This window comes from Dasypus novemcinctus, chromosome 24 (assembly GCF_030445035.2).
Source record: "Dasypus novemcinctus isolate mDasNov1 chromosome 24, mDasNov1.1.hap2, whole genome shotgun sequence".
Classification (NCBI taxonomy): domain Eukaryota; kingdom Metazoa; phylum Chordata; class Mammalia; order Cingulata; family Dasypodidae; genus Dasypus; species Dasypus novemcinctus.
The window spans coordinates 64,163,949-64,177,872 of record NC_080696.1 but is presented as its reverse complement, the minus strand read 5'-3'; positions in this window follow the sequence as shown (position 1 = coordinate 64,177,872).

Genomic DNA, 13,924 nt, shown 5'->3' with positions numbered 1-13,924 from the left:
TCGTCCCCTCCTCCGCTCTTTTGCAGCTTTTCTCCTCTCTTACTCCCTTGACACTAGCGGAGCAACAGGATTCCACACTTGGCAAATGGTCCCAACATAGAACAAGGTAAATTAAGTACCCTTTGGGCCCGGCTTGGAGGCCAGCCTATGGCACTGCATCCCATCCACGGAAGGCTCTCACTCAGGGGAAGGCAGGAAGCGGAACTGGCCGCATTCCACCTCACCCCCAGTAGGTCTTACCTGAGCGTGGTTCCCCATCGCAGCCCCCGCTCTCCAACCTCCCAGAGCCAGGCTGACGGTCGTCGCGGACGCCTGTCCATGCGACTGAGAGGGCGGATGGAGCCACGGCTCCACACGACCAGCTGGACTGCCAGGTACTGAACTCGCTGTCAAATCATTACTTTTCTACCCTTTTTGTTTCCAGAAGACATCTCTGCTCCGGGATCTCCCCAGGCCTGACCTTGATTTAAAAGGAGAATTTGTCCTCAATGACAGGGACTTGCTGGCACTCTTCTGTCACATGGATCACATTTTCAAATGCGCCTGTGGAGGGTCTTGATGTGCTGCCCATTGCTTGTGCTGCTCAGTGGTCTACACTCGGCCTGGAAACATTGCCTGGACTCTCTGTGATGTTTTCAAAGGTTGGAACAAACCCCGTATTTTTTTTTTTAACCTTCCACCCAGTGGCAGGTTCAGCTGTGATCTGTGATCGCTGGTGGGCACGGAGATGAGAGGCAGGGGAGGCCCTGACCTCCGCGTGCCACGCGCTCACTTCCCCAGGGACCCCCTGAGAAGCTCCGGAACCCCAGGCGCCGTGCGGGCAGGGCCTGGCTCAGGATGCGGCCGATTTAATGACCATCTGTTCGAATCAGCAAACAGAAGGGACTGACACGCAGCCCTCGGGATGGGCCCCTCTGCGTGCCAGGACAAGGACGTTTCTTTAGTCGGCTTGGGGCCTCACCTGCAGTCGCCCTTCCCACCAGGTGGGACCACTGCCCACCACCCTGGGCTCCCGGGAGGGGCCTCTGATGGCAGCAGATAGGGCACGCTTTGGTGTCCTGAAACAGTGGTGGGCAAGCCGAGCCGGAGCAGGGGGCAGCGAGGAGAGAGGTGGAGCGGAGCTGGCCCGGCCTGGCCAGCCTTCACTCTCAGCCAGAGATGAGGTGACCCCCAGCGAGGGTCCAGCGAGGGTCCAGAGATGAGGTGACCCCAGCGAGGGTCCAGCAAGGGGGCCTAGAGCCAGAGCCGTGATCTCAGAGGGGCAGGGACCAAGCACCCTGTGTCTGCAGAGCTGCTCCAGGGCGACATCCCTCTCAGGACCCGTAGTCCAGGCCCCAGGGCAGCAGGAGAGCAGCCTATCCACACAGCCCTCCAGCTGGGAGTGTGGAGTGCAGTGCTGGGGGGGGGGGGGAAGTCCCGCCCAAGCCCCCAGCCCAGGCTCCTCTGCAGTAGGTGGTCACAGTGACTGCAGACTGGAGGGGGGCGGTAAACCGAGGGCGCGGCCGTTGCGGGCACATCCAGTGAGTGACCCAGTGAGTGGGGGCAGAGGCCGTCCCCGCAGGCCCCTCGCCCCTCTGCTTTCCCCCACGTGCTGCAGCGAGTTGTCGCTTCGACTGCTCCGGCTCCTTCTGGCTCGTTCTTTCACCACGTGCTGCAAAAGCAGACCCTGCAGCACTCATCTTGCCACAGAGTCCGTGTTGTCGCCACTGAGAGGTTGCCGAGCCCCGGACGGTCGAGCCAGCACCCCACCCGGACGTCACGCTCCTGGCCGCACCCCGAAGGTGCTGCTTCCCCTTTGGGAGGCAGGGCTCGCCCCGGGGGAGCGCCAAGCTGGCGGGCAGCGGGTGAGTCTGAGGAAAAGGGCCTCAGTGGAGAAAAACACAGTTCGCCCTGCCTGGGAGTGGAGGAGAGTGTTTACATCTAGGAATGCTGAGTTATTGACTTGGTTGCAGGAGTAAACGCTGAGTGCAGTTTGCAAGGAGGTCCCTGAGCCTCTGAATCCCAAGCGGCAAGAGAATGCTGGGAGCAAGGAGAGCGGGTCTCACGGCCTGGCCTGGCCTCGGCTGACCAGCCCCAGGGGGGGACACAGAGGGGTGTCTGTTCCAAACTACCCCCGGGCACCCAGCACCTCTACGAAGTAGCGTGGGCACTTGGCAGGTATACAGACACTGTTAGAAGCAGAAAGTGAAGATGGAGACGAGAGGGTGCTGCTTGGTATGTCCTCCTAACGAGACACATGTCGTAAGGGGGCATGCCAGCCAGGTACGGCAGCCACGTGGGGGGAGACTTGGGCTGCGCTGAAATCTATTAGCAAACATTCCGTGAAGTTGATATGACACGCCTAGCTCTCGCTCTGACGTGGAAATGCTCTCCAACCACTTCCGACCTCACCCCATAATGGCTTTAAGCACTCACAGCCCAAGAGAGGGTCAAGGCACACAGTGGGTGCTTAATCCGAGTTTGCCAAATGAATTGTGCCTATTACACTGTTCAAAGGGTTGCTCTATTGATTGTTTCACCTTCAAGAAGAAAGGTGGGAGCAGCTAATTAAGGACAGCACAATATCTGAAGAAATTCCTGTCTCCCTTCAGGCCAGGTTTTCAACCTCTTTACTGCCAAGAACATAGGTGCTGAAACCGTGAGCAGGTAGGAAGAAGGGCGTCTCCCCTCTGTGGAAGCCAGAGTCATCAGCGCATGCTGCGTGGATTTCCATGGTTGTTTTCAGATACGTGTTGGTGCTCGTGTCTCCCAATTAGGTCCCGAGCAAGCACGAAGATGAAGGGCAAGTCCTGAGCTTTCTTCAAGATTCCGTCCGAGTTTCCTCTGCCCAGAGCCCTCGCCTGACCCATTGTGGCTAATTCGATGCACCTACTTGGTTAAACCGTGGCATCCGGTTTCTCTGCCCAACACCAGCCTGGCTGTTGGGTTGCGTATTTTGTGGATGGATGAGCACCTAGGCTCAGTAACCCTGAAGCAAAGAAGCTGAAGGCCCCAGGAGCACAGTCTGCGGTTGGCTGGGAAGAAGAGACCCCGCCTCACGACGCCCCCTCTACCCTCTCTGGGTTTCCCGCCGGCCCCACGTCTCTATTCCAGGTTTCCGTGTCCATCTCACGCAATCCCCAGCCCCAGAGCCGGCCCCGCCACCCCGCAGCCTCCATGGGAGCCGGCTGCTCAAATGGAAGTTCTGCCTCTTAGTTTCTTATCAGTCCTGTTTCTCTGGAGAACCCTAGCACCTGGCTGCCACCCAGAGCTGACTGCTCCCGCACTCCCTACACACCTTCCAGGACGCTGCCGGTCGCCTTGAGGGGCTGCACACAGGTCAGTGCTCTTCTCCCTGTCAGGGGTCAGCAGCTATGGCCCTGGGCCAAACCCACCTGGCCACCTGATCTTTGAACTGAGGATGTTCCGTAACTTTTTACAAGAAATCGAAAGGACAATAACATTCTGTGACATGAAAACAGTACGAAATTCAAGGTGCAGTGTTCTTAAGCTTTCTTGGACCTCAGCCACATTCAACCTTTTCCACATCACCTGCGCGCGCTTTCACGCTGCAGCAGCCCAGGTGAGTAGGTGTGGGGGAGACTGGTTGGCCCACGGAGCCAGAAGGATTCGCCATCTGGCCAGTTACAAGGAATTTGGTGGCCCCTGACCTAGACCTTCAAACCAAGAAAACACTGGACAGACCGAGTTGTCGCCTCTGGGCCCTTAGTGAGGGGATTTAAACAAAGTGGTAGTGATTGTTTCCATAGTTGGGTCCCGCCTGGAACCCTAGGCTGCCTTCCATCTGGCTGATGGGGCTTTATCATTTGTGTCTTGACGTTAAGACAAAAATGTGAATCTTTGACAAGAGGTCATTGGTTAGATGGCTTTATTGAAATGAAATGTTAATAAAAAACAAAGAGTTGCACTTAGTGGTAGAACTATACCAAAAGGAGCTTTAGTGTGGATGTCAAAGTGAGACCCAGGGCTGGACTCCCACTTAGCTGTTTCCACTGCCTGGATGGGGACAAGGAGGGGGAGCTGTCCTTTCCTTAATTTTTTTTTTTTTTTTGTGTGTGTGTTCTTTATTCTTTGCAGGTAGAGATTATCACCTCCGTTTTAAAGATGAAGAAACAGGCAGAGAGAAATTAAGTACCCTGCCTCAAGTTTCAAGGCCAGTAAGTGGCAGCCGGAGATGTCCACAACCACAACTATGCAGGTGCAAAAATGTTTCCCAAATTTTCAGGAGTCTCCTGAAATAAAAGGAATTTTCAGGGTTTTGTATTCAAAGTCTGTTTTGACCAAGTGTGACATGGAAGAAGTTTCAGTGAAGACTCTGAAGTTCACATTTGAAGAGGTTTGTTAAGAGCAAGGTAAAAATCCAGAGTTCTCTGTTCCAATTTGAACTAAAAATTAGAATGAACTGATAGCGATTTATTGTGAGCCATAAAACTTGACTCTTCTCTTTATGTGGAGTTCATTGTTTTTTTCCTATAAAATGAAACTAGTTCTTTAACAACCTGGAAAATGCAAAAGAAAAAAAAAAAAGGAAGAGGGAAGGGAGACCTCATCCAGTTTCCCGTAAGCCAGATAGATTGGTCTTCACATTTTGGTTCATTTTCCCCACTGTATGGATTAGGGATATTAATTTATGAGAGAATTGGTTCGTTGTAATCATCATTCCTAGCTATTGCAGTAGTTCTCAGCTCTGACTGCAGGGTTATCTGAACCTCTGGGGGTGGCCCTGGCCTCAGCATTTTGAAGATCCCAGGGTGAAATCAGCTCTACGTAGAGGTCCAGCCTTCCAGAGCCACCGGTCGAGTGGGTGTGCTTACGTAATACGTGCGTTCAAGACCCGGATGATACCATATCTTGAAATACTACATTAACCTCTTACTGGGGCAGAAGTGAACCTTTTTGCAACTCTTTCCAAAGAAATGCATCTGGTTGGTGCATTTTATGAACACACAAGTGTCTGTGTTGCCCCATGATGAAAGCGCACGTGTGCGTGCGAGACCCTCGGCTTACACGTTTTCTTCACAGCCACTGCAGCTGCTGCTCTGCTCGCCTCGGCATGAGCGTGGTAGAAGAGCAATCTGAGACCAGACTGATTTTTTGTTTACTTATATGTAACCAAATTTTTCTCCTAAAAATGGTCTAGTATTTTCTGTGCATTTTTGTTACTTAAAATGCTTTGCAAAACGTGTCTAACTTTGCCCTTTTTACTGATTTTCCTTGGAATGCAGTGAATGATTGCCAATTTCTCTTTGATTATGACATTTTGATTAATTCTGCTTCTGAGGTTACCTTAGGAATATCTATATTTCTCAGCAAGAGTTTCCATATCTAACAATAACCTGCTTTATAATATTAGCTCATCATCGTTTCAATCAGCATCGTGTGGGAGCATCCTAAGCTTTTGTCTTTTCTCTGGGCCTTCCTACACATCTTACAGGGGGCAGTAGGGAAGGATGCTGATCCGCTACTATCTGAAACTCGCATTTCTTGGCTTATTTTTGGACATGGAGCCAGGGTTCCAAAGCATCCTGGCTTGATTTCTGCTTTTAAAAAACTGTATCCTCCAAACAGCAGCAAAAAACCAGGGTTTTATACTGTAATATAGAGTTTATTTCCCTTATACTATATAAATATGTTATACCAATCATATGGCATATTTCATTCGTTTATTCAGTACATATGTAGCTGTCGTTTGCTACATACCAGGCACTTTTCTGGTTCTGAGAAAAGAGAAAAAAGACAAAATCCCTGGCCTTGAGGAGAAGACAGATAATGAATGAATGACTAGGTCAGTTGTGGAATATATTAGAAGGTGCTAAGCTCTGAGGAAAAGGAAGGAGGGCACAGGGGTGGGGCATAAACCCGCGCCTGCGTACAGCAGGCTTTCCACACGGGTGTTCTTTGCAAACTGGGTGGACTGCAGGAGCAAACCCAGACCACCCGCTTGATTCTGCTTCAGGTACGGGTCTGCACTCCATGCTAGCTACCAATTTCAGAAACTTTCTAGTTTGAGACCCTGTCACAGCAACACCTTTACGGCCACGTCGATGAGGTTCTGAGCTGCGTCAGTCCCTGCGCAGGCATTTCATGCTTGCCTCCACCTCCTCTACCCTCCATCCTGTTTCAAATAGCTTCCATGGGAATTTGTCCTTGCAAAGTCTAACTCATGCAGAAGAGAATACCTGCTTGCCCACAGTTCCCGTCCTCTGGTAGCAGGAGAGCTTTCTGGTTTGAATTTCCCTGCATCTCCCAAACCCCTTTGCTTTGGTTTGATGTGTCACCATCACGAGGTCAAGCCTCTTGAGATGGGGAGATTATCCTGGATTTTTGGGTAAACCCAAGACAATCGTAAGGGTCAGAGTCCAAGCAGAAGATGTGAAAAAGGAAGCAGAGGTCGGACTTGAAGTTGGAGGAAGGGGCCATAAGCCAAGGGTGTGGGTCACCTCTAGAAGCAGGAAACAGGAAAGAAACAGATTGTCCCCTCAACCTCTGAAAGTTATACAGCCCAATTTTAGCCCTGTGAGACTCATTGTAAGATATTTCAATTCGCATTGTTTTAAGCCACTAAGTGTGTGGTAATTTGTCCCACCACCCACAGGAAACTAACTCGGCAGCTCCCTTTCAATTTCTCTCCAGCTCTGCCAGGGCAGGCGGAGGGGACTTGTGGGAAAATAGCTTGAATTTGAATGTGGGAACCTGGCTTGAAGTTGAAATGTTTCCATAACGCAGATAACAAGTGTGGGCTTAGGAATACCGGCCTTGACTAGACAGAACGCTGTCTGGTCAGCACAAAAATGGTTTGCATGTGGAGACGTTTGAACTTTGTTACGGCCTGCTCCCTAGCATTGCTGGTGCTACAGCTTTAATAACAAGCAGGCTTGAAAGTAGACATAGATAACTACTGCTTTGTAATTTCTAATAAATGCCATGTGGAAACTAGGGCCGAAGTTCTCAGTTCCAGAAGCTGTTGTCCCATCTTTATTTTCTCTCTTGTGTCTTTGTTTCTGTCCTTTCATTTCTTCAGTTCTGCATCCCCTTCCCTTTGTGCAAACCTATTGCTGAGCTGGTCTCAGCAGGGACTCTGCAGATGGCCCTTGTAGAATGGGCATTTCCCACAAAGTGTGTGTCTTGGCAGATGCCTGTGCTCCATCCATAACAGTGACTGGCACACAGTAGGGGCTCAATATTTGCTTATCAACTGAGAAAAAACAAACTGAGCTACAAGGCAACCAAGGCATTTATCTGGGGCCTTAGCATTGGCATTTAGGGAACAAAGACTCTGACAGCAATCCGAACTGTGCCAGGCTTGGCACTTCTGGGCAAGGGTTTTTAAAGAAAAAGAAGATTACCTGAGTTGCTTGTGGCTGGTGACCATTCGGGTGCTCAATGTCCCTTGGGGGCTAGCTTACTGAGTTCTGCATCTTGTGACTTGTTTCTGATTTCCAGATGTCCTCAGGGCTTTGAGGAACATTGCAGCTTGAAGCTTTGCGAACTTCTGCAGTTTGTGAGATCTGGCTGAGATTTGCACAAAAGTGACTCCCAGAATGACCTACCAACTCCACTTTGGATCTCTTAGCCCTAGAAACTCTATTTTGTTCTGTTAATTTATTTTTACATGCCGAATGCGTTGAATAAATGTGATACCACATCATCACTGTGCTAAGAAAAAGGTGTTGGGAAACTGCCTCGTCTCATACTTTACTTTACACCAGGGTTGACCTTTAAATGAGTGTTTTTGGACCTTCTCACACAGCCTGGAAGAAGGTTGTGCAGGACAAGGCCCTGAAGTTTAAGCTTCTGTAGCTCCCCAGCAGAGCTGGGAAACTGCCTTTTCCACCAGCCCCACCCACCAGGTGATGCTACAGCGGCCAGAGTGTGGGAATTTCTGCCCTGCAGTCAGGTCCCCACTCGCCGGCCAGCACCTGTGACCCGGGGCTCACTCTGAACCAGTACGGCGAAAGCCAAGTCCAACACGTCAAAAAGGGCCAACATTTCAAAGATTTCCATTTTGCTTCTGCCCAACTGGCACAAGCAAAACTGGTCAAAGTGCATTTCAGAATTGGCCCAGGAACAGGCTGGGAGCAGCTACCTTCTGCCTGATGACAGCAGAGCAAGCTGAGAAGTCCCAAAGAAGGACGCCCTTTGGAAAGATGCCAGCCTTGTGGGGTTATTTCATCTCCATAAACTACGGTTTCCTGTAGCCACACTTCTCCCCCAGGTCAGTCCTCCCTGATGCAGGAGCCCGGAGCCTGCCTGGGGTCCCCGAGGTCACGGGTTACAAAACGAAAGCTCTGGACATCTCGTTTCCCTCTGTAAGTAGTTGCAAGTGAAACTGTGGCAGTGGAGAGTATAGTGTCTAACTCCAGCCCACTCCTGGCCCTCAGCAGCCAGAGGTGTTCCTTCTCTGCACGCGCCGTGGAGAATATACCGGAAATCGCAAATAGCAACACATCCTCCACTTCCTGCCTGCCAGAATCAGATGGATTTCCTTTCAGAAAGATAACCTTTTTTGACAGAATAGCAAACCGGCAGGGTGGTGGGGGATTAAATCTTTTTCCTAGATAATGATTTATGCTCCAATAAAGCCAAACAACCCCTAATTGGGTAGGATGAGACCACCAAAAATTATGGTCACAATGAAAGGCAGAATGGAAACTAATTACCCCAGTGCAGTGTTCAATTTAGCTATAATTCTACAGTCAATTAGTATTCTGTTTAATTGTACAATTAATGAACATATAAATTAAATTCATAGTTTATTTCTACCACAATTACTTATTTGAATTGCTTCTCTTTGGAAAAAAACACAAGTGACACAATGCACACATTATTTTTTAAAATGACTTTAGAAATGTACATTCTGGGCACGCCTTAATTGTAAAACAATTACTTCTCAATCATGGTGGGGAAGCTGCTTGTGTTCTTCAGAGCTGAATAACTTAATTTTCTCTTATCAAATGAGCAGGTAATAGTTTCATTGACTAAAACCATTTCTCCTGGCAGATTTCAAGGCTTCCAGTATCAGATCCCAGGCCTCCCAGTTCATGGAAAAGGACCACACAAGAGGCAGTGGTCTGGATATAACCAGGTGGGAGGCACAGAGCAGCAGAAAATTCATGTGCATCTCACTCTTGGTAGATGGGGGTGAGCCTGGTTCTCGGGCTTTCCCAGCCCTCAGGAGTACAGAAAGGAGGGCAATAACACAGCAACCTCGACCAAGCTCCGTTAGCTGAATCTGAGGGTAGGTAGGAACTCAGGGAGGCTCATAAACAGACTCCTCCCACTGCGTCTTCTCCATGGTGGCCACTGGGCAGCCCCTGGGCCCCACATCTTGGTGCATGTTACTTCCCACCCCATTGGTGAGGCACTGAAACTCTTGGTGTTCCAGGGCCAAGAGATGCTCTCCCTCACTGCTGCATGTGCAGAATTCAGTCAGGGAGCTGAGTTCACTTGTCCTGCCATAGCCCATCCCTTCTTTCCTTCCCCCAGAGACTCTGCACACCCCTGGACATGGCACCAAGCCACCCCCCATTTCTTCTGCCAGGTTGGCTTTCCCCCTCAGAAGGAGTCCCCATTGGTCCCTTGTGAAATTTGCTTCTCTCCAGCTGTTCAGCCATATCACTCAATGTCCTTGCTGGTCCTCCTTGCTTGGGACTCCTTTAAAAAATGAAACCCTTGGTATATTCTGTCGTGAAAACATGTAGACATGGGAGCTAGACTGCTCCAATGCCTGCGCTTACTGTCCAGGCCCGTGAATCCGGGTAAGGTGCAGGGTCCCTCTGTGCCTGGGGACCTCGTGAGTGAAATGGGGATAAGAGGATTTTCCCCAGGGGCTTTCGGTAAAATTGAAGAGGTAGGGCACAGAATTGCTTAGAAGAATGCTCACTAATGTGCCATGGCTACAATGCAATTAGACTCTGCTCATATTATGCCTAAATGACACTGGAAAACAAAAGTCCAATCCAATTGAAGACTCAGGTGACTGTATTAGTCAGCCAAAGGGGCGCTGAGGCAAAGTACCAGAAATCTGTTGGTTTTTATAAAGGGTATTTGTTTGGTGTAAAAGCTTACAGTTACAAGGCCCTAAAGAGTTCAACTCAAGGTACCATAAGATGAATTTTCTCATCCAAAGTCTGTTGCCCCATGTTGACACAAGATGGAGGGCGACATTCAGCCTTCCTCTTCCTCTTAAGGCTCAGTGGACCCAGGTTCTTCCAATCTCAGCTGGAGGCTGGAGGGCGCGTTTCTTTCTGGGCTCAGCTGCTCTGGTATCTTCACAAGGTCAGTGGTAAACTCTTAGGTGAATGGCTCCTCTCTCTTCCTGGGGCTGCAGGATCAAAGCTGACACGTTCTCTCCTCTTCCATGTCTGCGGAGCTCTCTCTACTCCTCTGTGTATCTTCTCCTCTACGTCTACCTCTGTGCGTAGCCTACCAAGGGGGTGGGGCCCAACCCTGTACAACCTTATGATGTGCTCGAATCAAAGCCTTAATCTTGATTTAATCAAGTTAACGAAAGCCTTTGGATTTAAATCTATCAAAGGGTATCATGCCCAGAGGAATAGACCAGTCTACAAACATAATCAATATGTCTTTTTGGAATTCGTAAATAATATCGAACTGCCACAGTGATGGGTAGAATTAGACCTGTGTGGAAAAGAAAGTGGCCTTGGAAGGAAACTTCCATCAAACCTTTGAGATTTGTTGACTAGCTGTTTTCCACCCAGGCATGTGTGTTTGAACACACTCTGAATCATCCCATGCAAAATAATTGGCAGCCCTGGCCCACTGGTCCCCAAAAGACTTGTGTTCCCAAGTGGGGTGGGGGGAGGTAGTTTTGAGAACCGGGGTGCTCCAGGCTTGGAGCAAACAGCTCCACTGATGTTTCCATACGCCAAGTGGATCGTGGGCTGCCAGCCAGGGCTTGGGGGCAACGTTAGCTGCTGCTTCCCTTGTAGTGTGTTCATGAAATTTCTTTCTCTGGCCATCAATCCCCAAGCCCCAGCACCTGAGCCCTAAACTCATAGCAATAATCGACAGTGTGTGCTGGTTCAGTTTGGGTTATTAGCTGTCTCTCAAGAACCTTCGGGCCAGGGGGTTATTGATGCTCCAGTTTAATTCAAATTAGAATGGCACAAATCATCTGATGTCTGCAATTCTTGTTTATTGGATTTCGTATGATCCATTTAATTTCAACCCTCCCAACTCTGAGGGCTGAAGCCTATTGAAAATCCGTCTCTTTATCCTCTCGTGACCTAATTTATGTTTTCCCCTTTAACTTCTCCCCCTACTTTATTGCTGTCAGCTCCTCCGAGGCTCTGGGAGGTAGAAGGTGGGGCTGGAAGATGAACATTTTTACGGCTTTATTCGGTATCTTCACAAAGCCAAGCAGATGTGAGCCGATAGTTTCAAGGCCCTTCCATCTTCTGTCCCCTAGACATTTGACTCTCTCCAGTAATATGTACCCACTTGGATGCAAAGAACATCTCCTGAGCATCTGCAGAGGACTCTGCAAAGTAGCACGGGGGACCAGAGAAGTACCCAGCACAGGAACTCGCCGTCAAGAGCACAAAACTCAGCTGGCTTCAAACAAACTTTTGAGGCTGACCCACTCTTGGGGCTGATTTGGAAATAAGAGAAGTGGTGGGGCAGGAGTTCCTGGCAAAAGTTACAACCATGACCTTGAAATGGGAAAAAAGTGAGGGGCTGGCAGGGGTAGAGGAGTGACTCAGACAGATGCCAACTGGGTGACTTGAGTGGGCACAATGTAGAGACACAGGACGTTGACAACCTACCAAAGAGAAACAAGAAGCTTCTCGCTTTAGCAGGCGGCGGAGCCTCCAGAGCTGACAGGAGCAGGTGGGCTTGCTGATGGCTGAAATCCTTAGCTTGAGCCCCACCTTGGCGCTGTGGGAATCTAATGAATGCTATGCAGAAGGTTCTTCCAGCACAGGATTTTCTGATGATAAAAGAAAGCGCAGTGATTTGGAGAAAGAGGATGACCAGCACGGGTGAGCATCGGGGACAGGAGCTGGACATTGAAGGCTGAGGCGCTCACCAGTGATCCGGACTCGGAGCTTGCAATCGATGGGTTCGACCTGCCACTGTGCAAAGGCACTGCTCTGCTGACTCACGCCGTTTAATCACAGGCAATTAGGGTGACTGGCAGCCTTAATTAAGCCTTCCCTGCACAGGCCTCCTTCCAGCTGCACCCGGCAGCGCGGGAGCAACCTGCCTTACCTTTGATCTTTTTGATTCAGTGCTTTCTCATTGGGCTGCTTTAGGTCTCACCTAAATTTCCTCAACACCTTTAATGAACATTTTCATCCCATTTCACCTAACGATTTTAAGATGTTGGTGGGAGATGATCTCTAAAAAACAAACCTTTACTACATTGTCATTGTCAGCCCAGACAAATAGAGAGAGGCCCTTTGCATCGGAATTGCTGGAGGCTTGTAATAGCTTTCAATGCATCCTTTTTTTTCAGGGACAATATTATTGGAGTTTTATTGCAGAAGCTTCCAGTGGCAATCATGCCCTTTCTTCCCTTTTCATAAGTGAGACCTTTTAATTTTTGAGTTTTTTAAAGTGTTTGGGCTGGTGATGCCCACTCTGCTTCTAATTGAAAGGGGGGCTTAAATCCCATAGAGCAGAAGGACGGAGCATTGGGTATACAGGAATCATTTGTATCATCTACGTGACTTTTCTGTATCCTAAAACTCCTTTGAAGATAAAATGAAAAAAATAAGACACTGATGATTGTACTTACGAACCTTCACTTGTGAAATTGAAACTTAGCCTAGTATTATATACTGCCTAAGAGTTACCTCCTGAAAGCCTCCTTGTTGCTCAAATGTGGCTTCCCTCTAAGCCAAACTCAGCATATATAGTCAATACCATCTCCCTCCCAGCATGGGATATGACTTCCAGGGATGAGCCTCCCTGGTAGGAGGGATTATTATCAAGTACCAACTAGCTATGCATCTGGGAATAAACCTTGGCCAAAAGGGGGAAATGATAAATACAAATGAGTTTTTATGACTAAGAGATTTCAAAGGGAAGCAGGAGGTCCTCCCAGAAGTTACACTTATGTAGATCTCAGAAGGATCTCACTGACTGTCACAGTAAAGAGTACCTCAGATAGTGGGGTTCCTGAGGGATCTAGAGATATCTAAAAATGATAACCAGGGCAGATAGCTCAGGAATTATGCAGTCTGTCAGTGGGCCTTATTTTGGAATTTATGCTCTCCAATGTAACAGAGTTGGAGTCAGTTGTGGTTTCCCTACACATGACTCTTCGCCCCTTCTATTTGAACCTGTAGTTTGTGCTAGAGTTGATAGGTTTATGTTCAAGAGACTTAAATCTTTAAGGTGTCCACATGCCAGCTGGGCCCTGAATCTCAGCAGAGCTGCAACACCTACTCCTGGATGAGTTCATTGGACTTACTCAGGACAACTAAGGAGATAATGATGGACAACACCCATCCCAAGTTGCTTGCAACTGCAAGCAAGATAGTGCCATCCATCTCCCCCATGGGATCTAAGCCCCCTCTCAATTAGAAGAGTGGGCATCACCATTTCAAAATCATCAAGATTGGGGAATAAACAATGGACTAACATAGACTTACTACTACTCTACTATAGACTTATTATTATTCTAGCAGTGGAAGAACTCTTATTGATATAAAGGCTGTGGACAGCCTGAGGTTCTGAGGGATGGGACAGGGAGGAATAGGTGTAATATGGGGACATTTTCGGGACATTGGATTTTTTTCTGCATGACACTGCAGTGACAGATACAGGACATTGTGTATTTTGTCATAACTTACAAAATTGTGGGGGACAAAGTATAAACTATAATGTAAACTGTAGTCCATAGTTAGTAGCAATGCTTCAAGATGATTTCATCAATTGTAACAAACGTACCACA